This window comes from Marmota flaviventris, chromosome 8 (genome assembly GCF_047511675.1).
Source record: "Marmota flaviventris isolate mMarFla1 chromosome 8, mMarFla1.hap1, whole genome shotgun sequence".
In the NCBI taxonomy this organism is placed as follows: domain Eukaryota; kingdom Metazoa; phylum Chordata; class Mammalia; order Rodentia; family Sciuridae; genus Marmota; species Marmota flaviventris.
In genome coordinates, this window is record NC_092505.1 from 24,140,020 (window position 1) to 24,162,628 (window position 22,609).

Sequence of the window (22,609 nt, forward strand, 5' to 3'; positions counted from 1 at the left end):
AGGAGCTACAACCATTATTTCTTGTAGTTGTATGTTCAAAGGCTTGTGCATGGTGTGGTTAAGATTTTCTGTGTCAACAGAAGGAAATTACAATGATATGTACAAAAGCCCCAAATGTCCTTTATTAATACAAGCATCTCTTGGGCAGAAATGATATATTTCTATATTGCATCCTGGAACTAATGAGAAGAAGTTTAAGGTAGCTGGAGCAACAAAGAAGCTCATTAAGAAGCCAAATTCCAATCTTATACATGAATGAATTTGCAATGGAAACCCAGTTAGATACATAGAACTTTTAAACACAAACTGAAAATCTTAGGTAAGTAGCCCTTCTCTTAGTCATTACCACTAACTTAATGCTCATTAGAAGTGAAAGGAAAACCTATCTAATTACCCACTGCTTGGTTTCCTGTTGTGCTAATGAACAGGAAGAGAATTCTTGCTAAGCAAGAATTCATGTCTGCATGCATCTTGCAGTTTGGCCACATGGCTGGGTGTGCTGAGTGGTTCTGATCAGTTCTTGACCTAGGTAAAATGTCATTACTAGAGATGTCAGAAATAGTACCAGCAAAATGCCCTAAGAAAACCCCAAACACTTATGCTGCTCATTTCCTTCTGGAACAATACAGTCTTAGAGCTATTAGGTACAACTAACAAAGTAGGTGTCCAAAGGAGTATAGGGGATAGGGCTGTTGGTAAGGGTCACCAGAGATGAAGGAGACAAGATCTCCCATGAGGTGAGAGGGTTGGCTTGATGCAGAATGTCAGATCCAGAGTGGGATTAGGAGAACACCCCTGGGGGCAGCAGAGGGAGATGGAGACCTGGGTTTTTTAAGTCAGAGCCTCAGTGAGCTGAAGAGGGCATGTGCGGGGGAAAGGGGCAGAAGTCGCCATGAAAGATTGGTTATGTACAGGAAGGTGATCAAATAAGCAAATATATTAAGGATAATGGAAGCCTGGTTTCTCATTCCTCAAAGAGTTACAAATACAGAAAAGGAGAGAACTAGAATGAACCCTATGAGACTAGCAGGAACTAAAGATAATGGGGTAAACTCATGACTGTCTATATAAATAAAATATGGAGCTTGGATGAAGCTCTGTGGTAGAGCACTTTCCTGGCATGAGAGAGGACCTGGGTTCAATACAGAACAACAGAATAAAAATAAATAAATAAATTTTAAAAATCACCTAATAGCTTTCAACACAAATCATTGATTCCTATACTTTCAGATGTTAACAATTTGAAAGAAGCTCTAAATTGCTGGTCACACTATTCATTATATAGGTAATAAAATACTATTTTATTACTTGTAGATAGTATTTTATTCAGAGTTTTATTGAAAGATGAGTTTTTTTTGTTTTGGGGGGATTTTTTAGGCATAGACAGTGGCTTATTTAGGGAAGTAGATACATATTCAAGGGAGAATGGGGAGTCGGGGTGATCTCAGAGAGAGATGCCTTTAGGGTAAACCAAGGGCTACTCAGTCAAAGGAGAATGAAGACTATATCCAGAGAGAGAGAGACAGCAACCCATGTTGGGGGAAGGGGTAATATTTATAGAGCACCCATGCTAGTGTTTTATATGCCTTATCACATTTTACTTTTCACAATTTTTCCATGAGATAGGTACAATTATTATCCCCATTCTATGGATGAAAAAAGTGAGGTACAAAGAATTTAAAACTTAGCCCAACACAGAGGAGGGGGTCCAAGTTGGTGCCTGAGGGAGTTTGTGCAGACCTAAGGACTTCTCAGACCTTCTTTAAAAAACCTAAATTGTACCAAAAATGTAAATTAGACTCAGCTATGATCCTCTATTCTAAGTGAAGCCCAATACAACCCCAAAAGTTCATTAACTCATGGGAGGCTCAAAATAGACAGATCAAGATTTATTTCAAAAGATGTTCCATGTCCTTCCAGAGCATTACAAATCACACGGTAAGGGTAGATAATCTTGGGGCTTCCACTTTTTTCATGGCCACCTTTGAAAAAGCACATGGGTTATGACCAGACTGGTAAGGCAGAAGTTAAAGTACGGGGTAGAGGTGTACCTCAGTGGCATTACATTTGCCTAGTATGCACTATGGCTTGAGTTCAATCACCAGCACTGCAAAAATAAAATAAAATAAAGTGTGATGGTACTTTTTTGGCTGAGGATGGGGTTCATAACTTCCCAGAGGGTATTCAAAGCTCTGTACCATCATGTTCAATTCTGACCACACTTTTCTATGAAATGTTCTCTCTAATCAATACTGCAAATATATCTGTCATAAACCATTTTCCATTGCTATATCAAAATACCTAAGACCTGGTCATTTGTAAAAAGTGTAGAGGTTTATTTAGCTCACAGTTCTGAAGACTGAGAAGTCCAAGAGCATGGCCATTGGCATCTGGTAAGGTCCTTCTTACTATATCATAACGTAGCAGAGAACAGAGCAAGGGTGCTAGCTCATGTCTCTCTTCCTGTTCTTATAAAGCCAATAGCACCATCATGTCCCATTACATTGATGCCTTCATTTAACCTTTAGTACCTCCCAAAAGTCTCCTTTTACTGTTATCATATGGGTTTGAGGATTACGTTTCCAACATATGAATATTTAGGTACTTGTTCAAACCGTGCCGTTAGTCCTTCTCTATTCCTATGTAAGCTCTATCGAGGTTTATAGAATACCCTTCCCTCTCTTCTCTCCCCAGAAATTCTCTTTTTCTTTATAAGACTTATTTTAAGTGAGTAATGTTCTTGGCAAGGTTTTCCCCAAATTTCCATGCTCCTATAACACTTTGCTTCAACTCTATTTTGGCAAATATTTGTTTAGGGTCCATCTCAGTCAAAGACTGAAAATGCCCTAAAGGCAAGGACAGTATCTCTTAGTCTTCATATTCTCACCCCTTGCACAGGGACTGTAGTTAATGGGTGCCATTAAATTAATGCTGAGAGAATGAAGTGAATTTATGAATATGCTCTTTCCAAATTTTGATAGCCATTAAACTGGCTGGAGTAACAGATCATTTTTAAAAATAGAGGTTTATTTTAGAGATAATCTTGCTTATCTAATCTCCTAGCATTGCAGATTTGCTGCAGTTACACATTCAGGTCACTGATCAACTATCAAACAGAAAGATAGCTTGTCATGGCATCTGCAGTGAGTACACTTGCCTGGGGGGAAATATGTGTCACACATTTACATTTTGGCCTTTAGTTGAAGGTACTTTTTTTTGGTTTTCTGAACAGAGCAAGATTCTTGAAAACTAAAACAATAAATTCAATGCTGATTGTGCTCAGTGATGAAAACCTGACATCCCTTAAAAAAATACATAACTTCTGTAGGTATGTTCCTGATCTTGGGGCTAATATTTGTATTGATAACTCCTACTAATGAGTTGTCAAATCTAAAGTACCCTACAGATGATTGATGTCAACAGTCTATAATAAGCTTGCCTTTTGAGACATTTCTTTGAGAAACATCTTTTAAAAAAACATCTGGCTTTATCACTGGTGACCTTAAAAATTCTACAAGTATAAGAAGCTCCAATGTTTCTTTGAAAAGAAACTCCATCTAAGAGTGGTGACTAAAGAGATACTACTTAGGAGGCACCTACAATAGTCTAGAGGAAGACAGATATTTATTTGAAGTTTCTTGTTCTACCATTATTTGAAATATAGACTATTTAGGGATCCACTCACACATACTTGTATACATAATTTTTTACTAGAATAATATATTTGAGCCTACAGATTAGGTTCTTTTCCTTATTTTATAGGTGATATTAGTATATTAAAAAATAAAGTACTAGATTAAAATCCAGAGGACTTGGAATAAATGATAATAGTAAATAATCATAACACAATTATACAGCGATCACCATGTGTCACAAGTTGTTCTCTTGCTTTACATGTATTAAATAGGTCCTGTTAATAAACATAAGAAATGGATACTATTACATTACAGATAGGAAACTGGAGCATAAGAAGTAGTAACTACATTAAACAGGGATAAGTAGTAAAGCTGGGAAATGAGACCAGGCATGCTAGATAACAAGATCTGGACTCTTGATCACTAGCTCCAATTAGTTCTACTAAATTCTACTTATATAACATACTGTTCTTGTCTCCTTTTACTTGTCCCATTTGTTTGGGTTTTTAAGCATTGGTGGATTTGCCATGCAAACAACCCTCAGGCTGAAATTATACATTCCAACAGTTATGCAATATTAATTAAATGGCCAGAGCATATTCCTACTATACATAAGACTCTAAGTTCCATTCTTAGAACTGAAAAAAAAGAAAGAAAAGAAAAAGGAAACAAAGATCCCATTTCCTCAGTTATTCAAATGCCTATTAATATACCTATTCCTCAGTCATAAAAATCCCCATGTGTAACAGGCACCTAAACCGATGCATTCCATGTTCAATAATTCTACATCTCCTTCTCCTCACTACTAAATGAAATGCTTGTCTTAAAAAAAAACAGAAATCAAAAATATGCCAAAATTTGTGTAGATTTAACCTCATCTGATATTTAAGAGTGTTGTCTTTTCTTTAGGAAAGTTCTAGAAGCACTATTCAATTCACCTTAGAACCCTTGCAATATAATATCACTTGGCAATAACAATCAACACAAATAAATGTTCTGAAATTAAACTGAGCAAGAACAGTTGAGTGTGCTGATGAAACAGGACCCCAGGAGGTTTGCAAGTTGAGTCTCTGGTATCCTGATCTCAGCAAAAAATGCCTGGTAAACTCAGTATGCCTTTTAATTTCACAGTTCCATTTCCACCAAGATCCAACTTCAAAATCTTCATTTCTCAAAGTTCAGAATGTATCTGACTGTAGCTGTTTCCCTGCCTGCAGGTTTTATGAGGACCGTGAACTAGAGTTTATTTTGTTATTAAACTAAAACCAAGTAGTAAATTATAGGGAGGAAACAGAAGCAAATTCTGCTGAGGAGGTAATTTTTTCTAAGTGATTGCTGTACCTTCTTCTGAATGAGCAAGTAGTGGAGCATATCTTAGGAATTTGTCATCATATTTCATCTTTATTTGCCTGTGATTTAGCAACTGAAGCAATATTTTAAAGAAACAATTTCTACACAGGGAAAGGTAAATTGAGAGAATAATAATGTTTTAGCAGTTATAATAGTTCCCCAATAAATACTGTTTCAGCAATTGGATTGTTTTGTTTTTTTAAATCCATGGACAAAATGCTGGGGAGAGAATGAAACTCAAATATTTCATTCTTCTCAGCATTCCTGAAACTGCTGAATGTCAGTTACAGGATCTTTTTATACCATACAGTTCAGAATTTTCAGGGGAAAGTAATAGGGAAGGAGGGAATCAGATCAAAGTCATAAAATAGACAAAAATTAGTCTTTACCAAATAGTATGAAGTATGAAGTCTAAGAATAGTATAAAGACTAAGGACAGACAGCAAGCTTTTGAGTGCTTGCCCCCCATCAAACTTATCTCTACACAGTTTGCCCAACCCACTCACATCCTCAAAGCAGAACAAAATTTGCATAAAGGTCCAAGAATCTTTGCACAAAGAGAGAAAAACAAAACTCAGCAGGTTCCCTTCTATTTTCTATAATGCCACATGCAATGCCAAGAGAGCCTTATGAAATACTGACATGTGTCACACTGTAAAAGATTAAAAAAAAAATCACCCATCCAGTGATAATCCCCACCTCCACCCACCCACCCCCAATGTGGAGGAAATAAAACTGAAGCAACATCATCATGAGATGGGAATTGATGTTTTGACATAGAAAAACAAAGGTTCTAAGAAACCGCTGTTGTTTTTCAAGCCCACAAAGGTTCAAGCCTTTACAGGTTCCTTAGAGTGACTTTCAGAACATAGGAATGCTGCTCAGGGTTTAGACTGCTTATTGTGGAAATTCTGGATCTTAGGGAACCTCTGTCTTCAACAAGTTCTCAGATTCTGGAAAATTGATAGGATGAAACTCTACACCTTTTCTTTAAAAAACAAGAACAAAAAACAGCTCAAATTAAAATATTTTCTAAAATAAAATCATCATAAAATATTCCATATTACTTGATTTCTTTAGAAACACAGGTTTCTTTCCACCCTCTAAAGAGATGGTAGGGAAAGTGTTTGTATTAAAAATGACTATCATCTGGAGCTGGGGTTGTGACTCAGTGGTAGAGTGCTTGACTAGCATGTGTGAGGCCCTGGGTTCAATCTTCAGCACCACATATAAATAAATAAATAAAGGTATAAAAAATGACTAGCATCAAATATATTCAGAAGATAAGGGAATTTCACTAGAAATTCAAGAAATCAGGGTTATGGAAAGGCTCGTGAATTAAAGCGAATTAATTCTATTTCAAGAGTGTTCTGCGAAACAAGACTTTTCCTAGAATGTTTAAAAATAAACAGAAAGTGGGAAAAAAGAAGAAATCAGTACATGGTAGTGGTAAGTGCAGAAAGTGTGCTCCTAAATAGAAATATTAAGGAGCAATCTGTTATCCATGAAAAACAGAACCATTTGCCAGAACAGTTATGTCTTGCAATAAGAGATAGCTGAGTATCTGAGGGGAAAAAAAAATAGGGGAAGTAGAAACATGTGCTGCTCTCAGATACTTCTTAAGACAATCCCTTAATCCATGTATTTTCACAGGCTAGTTCTGAAGGGGATGACAGACTCTTCTGACTGACTGACACACCAAGAACAAGTTTGAGGCTCCTCAGACACTACTCTGTCTCAACTGCCCAGGCAGGGCTAGAGGGGGCTCTCCATTATGTTCACAGAGCTCTTCTTTCTACCACTATGTTGGCACATGTCACAATTGCAATATCATTTCTTTACATGCAAATGGATACCAAATGATAAGAAGGTAAGAACCAGATACTCATGTACTAAACTGGACTGATATGTTTACATCCTCTCCCCCAAATTCATACATTGAAATCCTAACTTCAATGTGGTCATGTTAGGATGCAGGGACACTGATGGTGGAGCTCCCATCAACGGGATTAGTGCCCTTATGAAAAAAAAACTCTGGAGAGTTCTCTAACCCTCTTTCTGCCATACAAGAAGAAGGTGGCAATCTGAAACCCAGAATAGGGCCCTCACCAAAATGCAGCCATGCTACCACCTTGGTCTCACCTTCTAGGTCTCAGGACTTTGCAAAATAAATTTATGTTGTTCATAAGTCACCCAGTCTATGGTACTTTGTTATACTGACTCAATAAATGGGCATCAATTCATTCATTACTAAATTAAATGATAAATTAATGCATAAGGAAAATGAGACCCAGACTTGTTAATTGACTTTGGAACAGCTGCTTTGTGACAAAGTAAATCTCCCCAAAATCCTTCAAATATTTTTTGAATATATAATCTAGCAAAGAATTTTATTATAACAAGAAAAATTCTACAATAAGACTGGTAATGACTTATTACATAATGCAAATGTGTGCTTCTAATTAGCTGTTTTCCTTTTTAACATTTAAGCAATAACACTGTGTTTCATACTATGGAGAAAAGTTGACACTTTGGAGCAAATATAAAAAATAATTCCATTCCATTTTCCACACATATGTATCATGGTTTATCTGTGTTCCTGATGCTGTGCTGGGACAGAAAGACAAATGAAGCAGATCTAGACTCCTGAGGAGCTTGTCATCTAGTAGCACTTACTGGAAAACCTACATATTCCTTTGTTTTAAAAAACAAATACAAGATTTTCTTGAGAGAATTTTTTTCCACAGAAAAATAATGCATGTATTTTTAAAAAGTTAAGGGAAAGCTCCTGAAAACAGAGACGCTGTAAAGGAAGAAAACAGCAGTGACCCTAAGTTCTAGTACCTCTCCCTGGGTGGCTTCCCACCAGCCTGGTGCTTTACAGAGCTCTTCACTGCTTTAGAGAGTATTAAAGATTATTAACTGAATTCTTGGCATTCTTTCTTAACCCATCATAGTCCATATATATTCTGAGGAACAAACCAGACATTCTCTGCTTTCTGTGTTCCAGAAAACTCCCAACTTCCCAGGCAATGCTGATGGTATAGGTTCAGGCACCAGATTTTCAGATGTGCCCCTCCCCACAAAAGCAACACTCTAACAATATATAGAGAAATAATGGCTAGGAAAGTCATCTCTTTCTAGCATCAGTGACCTGCCACAACATCCACATATGCATCACACGGCAACTTGTACCTTACCCATGCTCATTCCTGGAATTTACTTTCTCTTCCACAAATAACTTTACAGACATGTGACCTGGACAGACACAAGTTCTGCTCTTAAAAGGGCCTCATACTTGGTTAAAAGTCTTCTGTCTGTCATATGAAAATAGTTAATTTTTAACAAAGGATTTCTCATTTTTTAATTTTGCACAGGAATCACAAATTATGTACTTGTGACCTCAGACTCTTGAAATCTAAGATCAAGATTGTACAGTTTCCATATTAGCACAGTGTCCAACTCCCATAAGGTATTTTCATCCCAGGCATTACCATAAAAGCATACTGAAGACAAAATAGTGACTGACCTTCAAGTGCAACAATCCTTCTTATGTGAGGTGAGGACCATGATAAAGGGATTCCTTTGGATTCCATCGTGGACTCAAAGAACCAATAATTTCCAAAACAGTGCCAGTTAGAAAGGTTGCTGTCCCTTCAGTCACAGTCCATTGATATACTGGTCCGGTCAGAACTGTTCTTAGGGTCAGCCAAACATCCTCCTGGGTAAGCAAATGAGGGTAAAGGGGACTAAGGGGATGGGGTATAGTTCTCTTACTGTATACACATGATTACTAGATATTACTGTACAACTATAATAGGTCTCAAAACCTGAACCTATAACATCAACATCACTGAAGGATTTGTTAGAACTGTTCAATCTCAACCCTTCTGAATCAATCATAGGGGCAGGGGTAGAAACCTGTGTTTCAACAAATATCAAGGTGATTCTGATACCTCTGAGAACTACTGGCTTCTTATACATAAAAGAAACCATTACTTCTAGTTGCAAATATAAAGCATCAGTTGTGATAAATGTCATTCAACCTATTGAGGAAAGTTACATTTATTCATTCATGTACTTCAATCATAGTTACTTTATATATATGCCAAGTGTGTGTGTGTGTGTGTGTGTGTGTGTGTGTGTGTGTGTGTCTGAAGTGAGCCAGGCACTGGAAAGGATATAAGGCTAATTGTGTGTTGTAAAAGGGTTTACAACCTAATGGACAGAATAAGAAAAGCAAATTTATAGACAAGAATAATACTGCCCAGAATTCAAACTAAGTACCAGAAAGTGTACTATGGGCATGACTAAGAGGAGAGAAAACATGGAGTTTATGAAAACAAGGTTAGCAAAACTTAGCAAAAGCACTCCATAACTGGAATTTTGACATGTAGTAATAGGGAAAAGAACCTTCCCACACAGGAGAAACATAAAGGCATGAGTTGGGAAAGAATAGTGTATTTCCAGATGAATGAGTAATTCTCTTGTGTTGGATTTGAGTTCTGTGAAAAGGATTAATCTGAGAATAAACCAGAATAATAGTATGAGGCCAGCTTTTGGAGTAAGCGCCTTGGGTTGCAAGGTGGAATTCAGGCTTCTCAGACTGGGGGTGAAAAGAGTATTCTGAGTCCTGTAATGGGGGTGAGCAGCACTCATTCCTTCAGATTCCTGCTTAATCTTAGCCACATTTCCACTGTGTGATTCCCCAAGAAAACAAGTAATCAATCTGTGATGCTATTTTCACAAAGAGAAAAATACATTTGTCCTTTTATTTCAAAGGTAAAGTCAGGGGGCTGGAGATGTGGCTCAAGTGGTAGCACGCTCGCCTGGCATGCGTGCGGCCCAGGTTCGATCCTCAGCACTACATACAAAAAATAAAGATGTTGTGTTCGCCAATAAATAAATAAAAATATTTAAAAAAAAGGTAAAGTCAGTTGGGCAGAAATGTGTTGAGCCAGGTGGCGGCAAAAGCAGTTGCTGCTCCATCCTTTTGAACTAGATGCTTCTTTATGGTCTTGCCAGACAATGCAAAAGATGCTATTTGTAAATTGCTTTTTTATTTTTTCACATTGAAATCTCTCATAAGGACAGATTTGTTCTTGTTTTTGTTTATGGCTTTATTTTTTTTTAAGTTACAAGTAATTTGTAGTTTGGAGAGTTTTCTGAGCAAGGGTGTGTTTAAGCTTCCACTTTTAGACACTAGACTTCCAGCTCATTTTCTCTCTCCACCCTCATTTCCTGTGTGGTGTCGTGGATGGATTAATAGGCATCCTCTTTAAATCCCTGGGCAAGAGACATCTGTGACAACATGATGGGCACTAAGGAGAGGGAGTAATATCACTTGTTAGCTAGCTTTTAAGCTTTTTATGCTGATTTCACTACACTCACTCTTCCTGACTTTTGTAAGGCTAGGTACAGAAATGTAGACAAATGGATTATAATAAGCAAAACAACTTATTAAAAATGTGTATGTGCTTAGAAAATAATTAATCTTTTAAATGTTAGTTCCTGAGGGCAAAGACTATCTATGGTTAATTCTATACAGCATTCAAATGATATAAACTAAGTCAATGCTTTGAGGGCCTCATTTAAAAAGCAATACAAAAATAGCTAGGAAAATGTAAATTAGTACTACTTCTATGGACAGCAAGTTGGCAATGAACATGCAAACTTAAAATACATCTAAAATGCAGGCCAAAAGTTATAGTTCTAGGATTTTTATCTTATAGAAATACTCAAATAGGCAAATGGCTCTGTACAAGGTCAGCCAATAAAGTATAAATTATAATAACAACTTTTTAAAAGATTGTAAACAACCAAAATGACCATAAATAGGTAAGTGATTGAATAAAGAACATTTATAGAACACTTGGTAACGAGAGCAGAGGAGGAAGTATTAGTATTTATATACTAATATGGAAAGAGCTCCATCATATACAGTTCCTGACAAATGAAAGAGGCAGCATAATATGGTCAGTATATTAATATAAAAAATCAGGGACAAGGATTTATATGCTGATTTATAATAAATAAATAAATAAATACAAGACCAGGCACAGTGGTATGTGCCTGTAATCCCTGAGACTCAGGAGGCTGGGCAGGAGGATCACAAGTTCCAGGCCAACCTGGGCAATTTAGTGAAACTCTGTTTCAAAATTTTAAAAAATATAGCTCAGTGGTAGAATGTTCTTGTGTTCAATCCCAGTACCAATAAACAAATAAGCAAAAGTATACAAGAAATGTGGATACAAAACAAAGATAACATTGACAACTTCTGAGGAAAGGAACTAAGTGGTTGAGAAAACAGTTGGGAGACTTTTCACTGCATACCCTTTTGTGCCCCTTAGGTTTACAGCTGCATGAATGTGTTGTCTATATAAAAGTAAATGGCCCCTATCTCTGAATATTACAAAAATCAACTTGGAATAATGACTTAAATATAAGGCCTGAAACTACTAGAAGAAAACAGAAAATGCTTCAAGACATTGGAATGGACAAAGACTTTTTCAATAAGACCCCAAAGGCACAGGTAACAAAAGCAAAAATAGACAAATAGGATTATATGAAACTAAATGTTCTGCACCATAGAAATAATCAACAAAATTAAGAGATCAGCTGTAGAATGGGAGAAAATATTTACAAACTGTCTGAAAAGGGAATAATATCCAGAAAATATAAGAAACTATAAAAACTCAATAGCAAAACAACAAATAACCCCATTTTTTAAAAAATGGGCAAGGGCTCTAAATAGACATTTGTCAAAGAAAACACATAAAAGAGCAACAGGTACATGAGAAATTGGTCAAGGTCACTAATCATTAAGGAAATGAAAATCAAAACCTCAACAAAATAACACCTCATCACTTTTAGAATGGCTAACATCAAAAAGACTAAAGATAATAAGTTCTGGCATGAATGTGGAATAAATGAATCCTTTCAAACTGTTGTGGGAATGTAAATTAGTACAATGATTACAGAAAACAATATGGAAGTCCTCAAAAATTAAAAATAGAACTACTATATTATCCATAAATCCCACTACTGGGGAGTTATCCAAGGAAATGAAATAAATCTGTCAGAGACATCTGCACTCCAATGTTTACTGCAGCACTCTTTTGACAACTTCAGAGAAATGTAAATCTCCATTAACTGAGGAATGAATTTAAAAAATGTGGTAAATACACACAAAGGAATACTATTCAATCATAACAAAGAATGAAATTCTGTCATTTGGGACAACATGAATGGAACTGAGATCATTATGTTAAGTAAAAGAAGCTAGGGACAGAAAGATAAGCACCATATGAGCTCATATGTGGAGTATAAAAAAGTTGATCTCACAGAAGCTGAGAGTAGAATGGTGTTAACTAGTGGCTGGGGAGTACAAAGAAGAGAGGGTAGGAAAAGGTTGATCAATGCACACTAAGTTACAGTTAGATAGGAGTAAGAAGTTCTGGTGTACCATTGGACAGTAATGAGTCTCTAGATGATAATATACTGTATATTTCAAAAATGTAGAAGAAAGGGTTTGAATGTTTTCACTATAAACTATAAATGTCTAAAGAGATAAATAATGTTGCACCTGATTCAAATATTATGCCATGTTTACAGGTATCAAAACATCACATTGTACGCCATAAATAGGTATGATTTGTGTATTTTTATGTGGCAGTTAAAAATTAATTTAATTTAAAAATTAAATGAAGTAAAATAAGATTTCTGAGCAGGTTTTTAAAATTAACTAAATTATCAGCCTAAAAAGTAAAATAGAAAATCTTATTTCTCTTAATCCTTCTGAAAGACTATCACTTTGAAGTTCTTTTTCTTAAAAATACTCAACAAAATTTCTCCAGTCTAAAAAATAAATAAATAAATAAAAGGAAAAAAGTAGAGACCAGGAATGTAGCTCAGTGATAGAGCACTTGCCTAACATGGACAGGGCACTAGATCCTATCCCCAGCACCACAAAAAAAATAAAAATTGAAAAATAGATGCTAGATGATGAGTAGATTTGGGATAGATATAGATAATGAATAGACAGATTAGATGAATAGATGGTTAGGTAGATAAACAGATAGATAGATAAAATGTTTTATCCTGCCAAGTAAGAGAAAAAGATCCAAGTATCACCTTTACCCAAAAGAATCAAAGCTAAAAAAAATAAAGGCAGTGTCTGGGTCTGTTCGTGGTGCTATAACAAAATAGACTGGCTAGTTTATAAACAACAGAAATTTATTTCTTACAGTCATGGAGGCTGAGGTGTTCAAGATCAAGTTGCCAACAGATTAAGAATCCAAAGAGGGCCTGCTTTAGCACCTTCTTCCCAGATCATAACATGGTAGAAGGGGCAAGACATCTCTCTTAGTCCTCATTTATAAGAGCATTAATTCCATTTATGGGGGCTCCAATCTCATGACCTAATCACCTCTCAAAGGTCCTACCTTCAAATACTATCATCTTGAAAGTTAAGATTTCACATGATTTTTAGGGAGACACAAACTTTCAGACCATAGTAGACAGGTAAGAAAATGCCACTGAAACAGTGATCTTAAAAACGGAGGACAATATGTGAAAGTAGAAAGGGGATTAATAAGCCAAGTTATTTATTTTGATTTTCTCATTTCAGGGAAAATGTCATGCAGTCTAGTAATTCACATACAGTAAAAAATCAATGCCCCAATATAAACCAGTTGCTCAATAAAAATCAACCATTCTCCCAATGGATATGCAATATTTTGCAATGAAATAAAAAGAAAGTCATTACATGTGACCTTATAAAGAAAACATATCATGCCATGTAATGAGTAAGTGAGCCAACAACATCTTCACAGTAATTATTGTATTAATAACATGCAGGTATCATGATAACAAACATAATTGAACAAAAACTATTGTATGAGGGACCAAAACAATGGGTCCCATATGAAAGTCCTGTTATAATCTGTTTTAATTAAGAATGGATTCAGATCATCTGAGGAAAGCAAGGATTACATATTCTTTGAAGCTGTTCTCCATAAATATTACTTTTCTCAGTTGGCTTCTGCTTCATACAGAGTGATTGTGAATTTAATGTTATAGTTTCTGACACATGCCTACAGATATTAACAGGTACAGCTGTAGGACAGAACAATGGATTCTAATCATCAGCAAAGTTCATCCTTTAACTAAAGCTGAAGAGGCTTTCTGTCCCATGTGGGAATATAAATTTTAGCTACTTCTGCATAAAAGTAAGTTAAGAGAGGTCAAGTCTTTCCTTGAAAATATTTTAGGCTCATTCCAAAATATGCACAAATAGAGTAATTGATGGGCAAAACTGACAAAAATTTAACATTTTTGCCTGAAAAAAAATACAAGTCAAATGTTATCAAAAGTCCCTTTTAGTCTTTTTTTTTTTTTTTTTGGAGGGGCAGGGGGTACCAGAGATTGAAGTCAGGGGAACTTGACCACTGAGCCACATCCTCAGCTCTATTTTGTATTTTTATTTTAGAGACAGGATCTCATTGAGTTGCTTAGCACCTTGCTTTTTGCTGAGGCTGACTTTGAACTTGCAATCCTTCTGCCTCAGTCTCCCAAGCCGCTGAAACCACAGGCGTGCACCACCTTACCTGGCCCCTTCAAGCCATTTTTTAAAGTAGTCAGAGGATATTTAAACCTGAGCAAATGACTTCATGGTAAAGGACCAAAAATAAACTGGTTACAAAATGTATGCCTTGGTAACTAAATCAATTGACTTGCAGTAATGGATATAAGCAAGCAAAAACCCGATTACATGTTAGTGGATGCCTAACTAAGAAATCTGGTTTGGCTATATTTTATCCAAAGTTACTCTTTCCAGCAGTGTATTGGTTAGAATAAATTTAAACCTCATTTAACAGAAAGACCAAAATAACCTTGTCTGAAACAAAAGAATTTTATTTCTCTCTTACATAAAGAAGTCCTAGGGCTGGCGCAATGTCTCCATAGTCATCAGGACCAAAGTTCCTCCTCCCTTCCTTCTGAGCATCCTAGATGATATCCATCTTCAAAGACACCCACATAGTCCAAGATGGTGGCTTTGGCTTCTTCCCACATAACCACTTTACAAATATGAAGAGAGGAGAGAAAAGGGACCACAATTGTCAACTGAGTGCTGGAGAAATATAATTTAAAAGTAAAATCTCTGAATCCAGAAATCCTTCCAACAAAGGTAGTGGAGAAAGAAAGCATTTATTTTTGAATAAGCATGAAACCATGCTTATTCATATAGCCAAATGCACAATCCATTACATACATGTTCTCATATAGCCAAATGCACAATCATATAGCCAAATGCACAATCCATTACATACATATAGCCAAATGCACAATCCATTCATACAGCCAAATGCACAATCCATTACATACATGTTCTCAAGATAAATAATGACTAGTTTTCAAGTAATAGGACTTGTCCCTTACATTTTATTGCACTTAGCTCAGCCTAAATCTAGCTGGTAATTGAAGTTGGTTAATTGACTGTAAACAAAGGAAAAATAATGATCTATATCTTGGTGACAAGAGATAGTTTTACAACTTGTCACCAGGTTAAAATTGTCTCCTGCTTAATGTGGGGGATACGGAACTCTTCTCCTTTGATATTTACATTTAGAGGTGATGGATCCCCAAGTTTTGAGGACCTGTACTCCTAGACCAATTTGACAAAGGGCCTATGTACCTTTTAAAAAGATCTGTACTTTCCTACGAGGCGGGAAAGTGCTTCCAGTTACAAGTTTCCAAAATAAATGCTCTGAGCTAAGGGAAGGGAAATCTCTAGCTTTACTTTGAACAGGGAAAATTAAGCCTCTTACTTTTAATTTGCATTTTTCTTACATGTATCAATTTCCTTTGAGGAACATTTTTGGAAATCTCAGAAAAATTTCCATTTATATCTCATTAGCCAGTACTTCCTTAAATGGATACACTTAGCATCCCAGAAAGCTGCAGAACAGTCTTTTAGTTGAGTGCATTGCTACATTTTAAAAAGATAGATCAGGATTCAACTCTAAGAAAAATTTGATTTTTATACTGGTAATATTTAGGTAGCAGATCAAGTTGCCTATTGTATTCTTGTTATAAAAGAATGAAATATACCATCTATAGAAGAAATTATTACCCTTCTATAATTCTTTTTTTGGTAATAGGAAAATGGAAAAGGTAAGATCCATCAAAATTATCTGAAATGATTCCTTACTTAGAACTCAAGTTTAAAAACTGTGATAGAGGAAAGTTTTGCTGGAAATGAACTTGTTGTATTCCGTTATGTAATATCAGCTGACCCAGGAAGAGGCCACTCTTACTAATTTACTACTTAGGTATAGCTTTTATTCATATTCGTAACCAGTGAGCATCCTACTTACAGTAGGAAGAAAAGCATAGAATACTTCTGAATTGTCTAAATATGAAATGAACAAGAATGAAAAATGGAACTTTTAAAATCCTCTGAAGAACACAAAAGAACTGATCTAAAGGCAAGGCATACTTTGTGTTAAAATGACAAAAACCCAACATCATGAAAATGTCAAGTGCACAGATTTTTATCCCTTTAATACAACTTCAGTAAAAATAGGAGTTTTTCAATTAGACAAGATAACACTGAAGCCCTTTTGAAAAAGTAAATAAACAAAAATGCCAGGAAAATTGACAATGAAGAACAATGAGGATCTGCCCCCCTAGATATTGAATATGAAACAAAGCCTTAACCATTACAATAGTATTGTCTCCCACATTAACAAACAGATTACCAAACAGACCAAGACACAGAATAAGACGTCAAAAAATAAACCAAATCACATAAGGGGATTTAGTGTATATTAATGATGGTGGTTCACATCAGTAAAGAAAAGAAAAGCCATTTATAATATGTTACTGGGCTGGGTAGCCATCTGCTAAAATGTTAAAATAGAACTCAAATCTCAAAATGAATGCTAGAAAAAAATTTTAATGGATCAAATTTTAAATTAAACAAGGAAGATACAAGTGTACATGAAGAAAACATTAATAGACCATTCTAAATTGTGACTCCAATGTCCAGAAGTCTTAAAAGATTAATGAATTCAATTAAATAATATTTTTTTAAACCGTGTAAAAAATAAAACAAAGCAAGAAAAAAAGGCGGGGGGGGGGGGGGGTGTGGTGTGGTGTGGGTGGGCACCGGGACTGAAGGTCAGTGGTATAGCACTTGTTTAGCATGTGCAAGGCCCTGGGTTCAATCCTGAGCACCAGGAGAGAAAGAGAGTGAGAGGGAAAAACAGAGAAGAAACAAGAAAAACACTAAGCAAAACAAATAACAAATAGACAAATAAATTTGAAATTGATATTATATGAAAGACCTACTAACCCTAAAATATAATAAATATTTCAAAAACTAAGGAAAAAAACAATTAAAAGGATAAAAGATACAAATGGACAGTTCACAAAAAAAAGAAAATATGAATCTTAAATATGTTGAAGTCACCTACTGGGTTAAATTATCCTTTACAAATTGTTCTTTGCAAACTTGCCTCTTATTTTTCCCTTTGCCTAGTATTCAAAATTCAAAAGAAAAGCTGCACCTACACGATTTTAGATATTAACTGCTAGAGTCAGCTATTCCAAGAAAAAGGAACAAGAAAAACACTGGTCACAAGACCTCCTAATCATTAATCTTTCTTTAGATTTACAGAACCCGGAACACTGAGTCATCTTCAGGTAACATCAGAATGTGCAAGTCTGGGGATATAGCTCAGTGGGTAGAGTGCTTGCCTTGCATGCACAAGGCCCTGGGTTCAATCCTTACCATCAAGAAGAGAGAAAGAGAGAAAGAAAGACATGGACCACCACAGTATTAATGATTACTCTTGGCACCCACCCATGTGTGGCTAAGAATACACTTCCTTAAATTTCCTGTATATGCTCTTGGGTTGCAGTTAGTAGGGAAGATGATGTTTCCAGGACAGGAGTCTGCCATCTTCAAACTTGCCAGCATGGAGCCAGTAAAGTTCTTCCTACTCCTATTATTGTTTCTCAAGTCATTGGTTTTACCAGATGGCAAGAGAACCCGACATTTCACAGTTACAATATGAGAAAATGTGTAATCTCATTTATGACACAGATTAAAACTGACTGAATTGCTCACTTTTATCTATCAGAAGGACAAAAAGTAAAAAAAAAAATTCATACATTTATGTTGATTAAACTGTGATAAAATTGTACTCTAATGTCTTGCTGGTGAGATTGTAAGTTGGCACAACACTTAGTGGAATGGAATAGGATAATATCTATAAGAATAACACATTTAGAATGTATTTTTGAAATGGTTTTAATTCTAAACTCTTCACACATAGGTACAATTGTGTGTACACACACACACACACACACACACAGTTATTCATTGGAACATTATTTGTAATTGCACAAAGTTGGAAACATCCCAATAAAACTCCATGTAGCTGTCACAAGAATGAGGAAGCAATTAATATACTGTCATATAATTATCTTCAAGATATATTAATACATACAAAAAATACCCCAAGATGTAGAATAATTTGCATAGTACTGTAGGGAAAAGGAAATGGTCCCTCTGAAGGCTCAGTAATTAAATTGATGAAATAAAAAGGCAGTAGACAGATTAACAAGAGAAAATGTACTCAGATTTTTTATGTGCATGTAAGGAACTTTATAAAGGAAAAGTGATTACTCCAAAAGCCAGTAAAACCAAGAATCTTATATACTTTCTTCATATGGGAGAGTAAAAGAGGGCTTTAGGCAACTTAGGGGATAGTAAACAGTTTGGGGGGGAATAAGAATGGCCCTAAGAAGAGTAAGTGATACCTGGGACAAAGTCTGCCTGAGCCTGGTGCTTATCTTCAGTCTCCTCTCCAGTGACACAATCTTCCCTAGCTGACAAAAATTCCTGGAGAGACTTGTGGCACTTTTATTCCCTCTGGTGAATCTGTCTTTAATCAGACAAGGAAAGTTCAGAGAAAATCCTTCCCTATGCTCACTGCACCCCAAGTGCCCTCAGTTTGAAGTCCAGAAGATGATATATTAAGGGATGGCATTTACCAACCTCCTTCAGTGTGCTGCTTGTCATATGTATAAAAAGGGCAAAAAAATCACATTATTGTCTTTTTATACATTAAAAGAGTTAGTTTCCATTTCTCTCTCACATCTTCTTTCTCTCTTTGCCCCTTCCCCCTTCAAGGCACACACACAATACTAAATAAGTACACATATGTACATATATATCATGAGTATATATTTATGTACATACTTATACATTTAAAATTTCCAGATTAATTGAGTAAAGATGGTTACCTTATTGAATGGAGGGTGTCACAGGGGCAATACAGGACAGGGTGGGAAGGAGACTTCTTACCAAGTAACTCTTTAGAGATATTTTTAACCATGTTAATCCATTACTATTTTAAAAATATTTTTTAAAGGAGGGTCAATAGAGAGTGAACACTTGCAATTTGGGATATAAACTAAGTCTGTTTTGACTCAAAACTGAAGAAAAATCTATTATAATCATAAATGCCTACGTTTTTCTTAAAACACTTCTATATCTGATTATTTAAATTGCCAGTAATAGAAACCCTATGCCTGAAGCCTTTCATTGAATATTTATCTGAGATACTCAGACTTGCAGTGAATGAGTAAGGGAAAATGCATTTGAGTTAGATAAACAGATAGTTCCATTTAATTAACATAATTGTCACTTAGTAAAAAGGTTACCCTCTTTCCAAATGTGATAAATTACTTTCTCAATTCAATCAGATGGACACACATTGGTAGAACTGTTTGAAAAAAATTTTTTCCATTATGTATATAAACCACATTTTCTTTATCCATTCATCTGTTGATGCGCATCTAGGTTGATTTCATAGCTTAGTTATTGTACAAGACTGGGATCCTAATTAGAATAAGACATATCCTATGTGTGCATAAATATGTCAAAATAGATTCTCCAATCATGTATAACTAAAAAGAACAAACAAAATTTTAAAAAAAGAAAAGTAATTTTTTTAATTGGCCAAGATTTGCACTCCTGTTTACAGTTTTCTCAGGGTAACTCCTTTTGGATTTTAAAATATGTGTGAAACACAAGGGAGCATAAATGAAGCAATTTAGCATCTACACTATTCTGGTAACTGATTAATTGTTATATTTGGTAAAAAGAGAGCCATATTTTTAATGTCTATTTTAACTTTTGACACTTCATTTTTTACACCAATAATTTATTATTATTATTAAAACATATTAGTTGTACAAATTAATGAGTTTTGCTGTGCCATTTCCATACATGCATGTGTTGTCCTTTGATCATGTCTACCCTCCCTTTGACCTTCTCTTACCCTCCCATGTTTCTCCCCTCCCTCTCCCTGTTCACCATCCTTTTCTCTAATAGTCCCTTTTCTACTTTCAGGTCTTTTTTTTTTCCACTTTCCACATATGAGAAAAAATATTGTTTTTCTAGCTAATTTCATTGATTATCTCTCTGGTTCCATCTATTTTCCTGCAATTGACATCATTCTTCCTTATGACTGAATAATACTCCATCATGTAGCTATACATATTTTCTTTTTTTATTCATCCATTAGTGGGTATCTAGGCTGATTCCATAACTTAGCTATTGTGAATATTGAGTGATATTGTAGTTCTGTTTTCAGTTTTCGAAAAAAAAACTCACTATTGTTTTCCATGGCATTTCTTAGCGGCTGTACTCATTTACATTCCCACCAACAGGGTATAGGTTTCCTTTTTCTCCATAACCTCACTGGCATTTGTGACTTTTATTTTGATAATAGCCATTTTGACTAGGGTCAGATGGCTAAAGATATTTAGTATGTTTTCATGTATTCATTGGCATTTGTTTGAGAAGTGTCTGCTCAGATCATTTTCCCACTTTTGACTGGATTGCTTCTTTATTTGATGTTAAAATTTTCAAGTTCTTTACATATTCTTAATATTAATCCTCTGTCAAGTGACTAGCTGGCAAAGATTTTTCTTTCATTCAATAGGTTGTCTGTTAATTCCATTGATTGTTAACTTTTGTATTAGTCAACTTTTAGTCTGACTAATCAGTCTCTGTATTAGACTCTATGACAAAAATACCTGACAAGAACAACTTTAAGAGAAGTTTATCTGACTTACAGTTTCAGAGGTTAGTTTGTGAAAACCTGGCTCAATTGATCTGGGCAAGAGGTGAGGCAGAACATTATGTCAAAAAGTGTGGCAGAGGAAAGCTGCTTACCCCATGGAAGCCAGGAAGCAGAGGGGAAGGAGCCAGGTGAATGAGATGTAACCCCAAGGACACACCCCACCTGCCTACAGTTACCACCCAATATAATAGTCCTTTCGAATTATTAATCCATCAAGTGGATTAATCACTAATTAGGTTACAGCACTCATAATCTAATAATGTGGTTGCATTATATATATATATATATATATATATATATATATATATATATATATATATTATATATATATTATATATATATCCTTAATTTATTCTGGGATTTTGTCATGAAAAGATGCTGAATTTTTCAAAAGCTTTTTACTTCATCTGATGGGATGTTTATGTGACCTTTTTTATCTTTGTTGTATTTCTGTGGTTTATTATAGTTATTGATTTGCATATGATGAATCACCCTTAAATCCCTGCAATAAAACCAACTTGATCATGGTATATGATCTTTCCAATGTGCTATTGAATTTGATTTGCAAATATTTTTTTGAGGATTTTTGCATCACTGTTGATCAGGGATACTGGTCGAAAGTTTTCTTGTTTTTGTTGTTGTGTCCATATCAGGTTTAAGTATCAGGGTAATGCTGGCATTACAGAATGAGTTTGGGAGGTTTCTTTCCCTATTTTATAGAATAGTTTGAGAAGCACTGGTATTTTTTTCTTCCTTAAAAGTCTGGCAAAATTCAGCAGCGAATCCATCTAGTCCTGAGCTTTTCTTTGTTGGGACACTTTTTATTTCTGTTTAATTCCATTGCTTGTTCTGTGTTTAGTTTTATATATATATATATATATATATATATATATATATATATATATATATATATATATATACTCTGGGATCAATTTTGGTAGATCATATGTCCAGAAATTGTCCACTTCTTCTCTTGGTTTTCAAGTTATTGGCATACAGTTTTTTGAAGTATTCCATAATGATGCTATGAATTTCATTGGTACCCATTGTAATGTCCCCTTTTTCATCTCTAGTTTTATTTATTTAGATCTTCTCTTTTTTTCTTGGCAGGTCTAACTAATGGTTTGTAAATTTTATTTATTTTTCATAGAACTAGCTCTTTTATTTCATAAATCCTTTGTATTGTCCTTTCATTCTCTATTTTATTTATATCTGCCTGATCTTTATTATTTCTTTCTCGTCTACTGATTTTAGGTATCATTTATTATCATTTTTCTAAGACCCTGAGATGCAGTGTTAGGTTCTTTAACTATGATCTCTCTGTTTTTTAATGATGGCACTGATAGACGTAAACTTCCCACCTAGTACAGCTTTCACTGTATCCCACAGATAATCCTGTGTGTTGTGCCTTCATTTTTTGTTTGATTGAAGGAATTTTTAAATTTGTCATTTAATTTCTTC

General features: G+C 35.1%; 1 long non-coding RNA gene across 2 annotated transcripts in view; it reads right to left on the reverse strand.

Annotated features, from left to right (window-relative positions):
- Nucleotides 1-22,609, reverse strand: part of LOC114087678 (uncharacterized) — a 38,658-nt gene that overhangs the window by 6,556 nt on the left and 9,493 nt on the right. For both annotated transcript variants that reach the window (XR_003581875.2, XR_003581876.2), the window contains exons 3-4: nt 14,915-15,064; nt 8,515-8,706 (exon numbers count right to left, since the gene is read on the reverse strand). This is a non-coding gene — a long non-coding RNA (uncharacterized lncRNA). The remainder of the gene's footprint in view (nt 1-8,514; nt 8,707-14,914; nt 15,065-22,609) is intronic.